Here is a 2,644-nt window from a genome sequence, read left to right as displayed (position 1 = left end):
AGCCAGGATATCACTATACAGTTTAAACGCATCATACACCAGCCACAGTATGATCGTACTGGTGTATGTGTGATCATAACAGTATCCCAAAAGCACGATTCGTGATCATCATTCTGAAGGGTCCAGGTTTTCCAAGCATGCAGGTTTCCCTTGCAGGACTGTTACTTTCATCTAAGTAATTTACAGTCTGTTGGTCTCGTGGTCATGTTAATTTCTCCTTTCAGGATGACTGTGATAAAAAATTTGAGCTCTGGTTGTTTCTTTTCCATTGCCGTTACTACTCCATATTGTCACGCACCGCTCACCTTGGCCTTGTGTCACGTGAGGTTATAGTTAAACAACGGAGGATCGTGCTACTGATCCCATAACCTCCATGGCGCCATGGGTCTTCGCCCCCTCCACTAGGGTAACACATATAACCCCCAGGGAGCTCTCCTAATCATTCCTCAGGACCGGTCACCACTATTTGATCTTGGACCCAAGGGGGAGAGGAGAAGGCCTAGCCCACACTGCTAAACTCAGTTCCCGCAGTATGTGACTCCCCCACCGGGCCTGCCTACCTATGTGTGCAGAGAATTTGCCGGACATCCGGCCGTAGCCTCAATTTCTCCTCTCACCTTCTGGTCGTTAGCTGGGTAATTCTCTCTCTGCGTTCCAGCAACGCCGTTAGTTCGATTATGATATATTTACAGCAGCCCAGGATCTTTCTATATGCTGCCCATACTAGAATTCAAATGTACAATCGTGTTGCCAACACAGGATCTCTCTCTATTTAATGTCAGTGCCAGTACTGTATCATCATATATCATTCATACACAAAGCTCAGTGAGATGGAGGTTACATCAAAAGCAGTAATAACATAAAAGTTTACTCAAAGTAAACTACAAACACATGAGATACATATATAAACTTATGGAAATAATAATAATAATGGTGACAGCAGCACTCCTCTGGTGGCCGCTGGCAACTTGCATCAGCTGATCGAGTTGAAGGGATCCCTGCCCCCCCCCTTACTCGGGCGACTCCATCAGCAGAGCTCTTCAATCCTCTACAGGCCGGCCACTCGTTGTCTTCACCAATCAGTAGAATGATATATATGTGCTGTCCCACAGCCTAGTCTACTCCTATGACTTGTATGCACTCTAATAAATGCCTAAGCATAATAATAGGCCTATCTTGCCTAACAATCACGGGAAATAAGTAAGGGAAAAATTATCTACCTTAACATATCCTGTCCTCAGACGCCTGGTCTCCAGACGCCGTTTGCTGGGTACTCCGTCCCTCATGTCGTTCCTCAACGTTCCAGAAGCGTCACCAGTCCGTAGGCATCGTGAAGATCCTCGTCATCTCCGTGCTCATTTCCTGAGTGAAGTTCCTGGGCGTTGACTCGTCCAGTCGTCAGTGCATACGTTGTTCCATCAAGCAATCCTTCAACGAGAACACACACTCATGGATCAGGATGCATCTTATCCCTGCTGAGTTCCTAGTGGGCGTGATCCAATTACAACAGCTCCGAATGCTTTGGAGTTCCACTGACGGCGAGTCACTCACTCATGCAGCCATAGTAATTCTCTCTCAACTTCTCCAAGACTAATCAGCTCACGGTCCACGGCGCCCTTCCACTGTTGGAATAGGCTTCCTCCCACTTCCCTGAAGTACTGCAGTCCTTGGTATTCACTATATGCTTGTCAGGCTGTGTATATCCACTTAAGGACGCTCCTAGACCTCGGAACTCGAGAGCTCGATCGGCGCATGTCTGCTCTCAACGAAGCGCCAAATATCTCTGAGCACCTGGCGCTCTGCAGGCGGCGGGCCAGGTCTCCCAGTAACGTCACAGACCCAGGGGCGTGCTCTGATTGGTCAATGAAGTCATGTGACCTCAGCCAGCCAATCACCGACCGGCGGGCGCTGCACACAAAATGGTGGATTTGCAGGCCAGGGAACACCATTTTGTTGTACCCAGGGAGCGACTTTTCCACTTCCCTGCAAATTTACAAATGCAAATTTCTCCCCAAATAAGCAACCATTTTGGAAGCCTCATAACTCAAAAGATTCCCTGCATCTCAGAGAACCTGCAGGTAAGCTGATATGACTCTTACAGCTGGCATATGGGAGAAACTGGAGAGGGCACCGTTACAATATGCTGTAGGAAAGTGGTCTGTCAGCATTATCTGATATATAATTTTGGAAGATGTGTAGAGTCTGACGATATCTGGTGTGAGACTGGTGGTGTCCTCTCCTGTCTCATACTGTTGTTCTGTGGCTGGTCTGTGGAGAGAGGTTCATTTTCTGACACTGGCCAGTGTGTGACTGATACTGTCCTCTCCTGTCTCATACTGTCGTCTTGTAGCTGGGTTGTGGACAGAGAAGCATTGTCTGACACTGGCTGGTGTGTGACTGGTACTTTCCTCTCTAGGTTCATTATGTCTGATATCTTGCTGGTAGAAGCACTTAGTGTAGCCTCGATAGCAGCTTTCTACGGTGCCTGCTGCACCTCGGTCCACTGACCCTTCTCCTCTGAAAGCTGCCTCCATTTGCTCTTTCTCTTTGACTTCTCCACGCAGGGAGGACCGATTCACTGCCCTCCCTATTGCCTGGGACACTCCTAGATCTGGATAAATTCATTCTCTCCAAAAGAGGTAGA

The sequence above is a fragment of the Procambarus clarkii genome, chromosome 68 (genome assembly GCF_040958095.1).
Source record: "Procambarus clarkii isolate CNS0578487 chromosome 68, FALCON_Pclarkii_2.0, whole genome shotgun sequence".
NCBI lineage: Eukaryota > Metazoa > Arthropoda > Malacostraca > Decapoda > Cambaridae > Procambarus > Procambarus clarkii.
Note: the sequence above shows the minus strand (reverse complement) of the source record.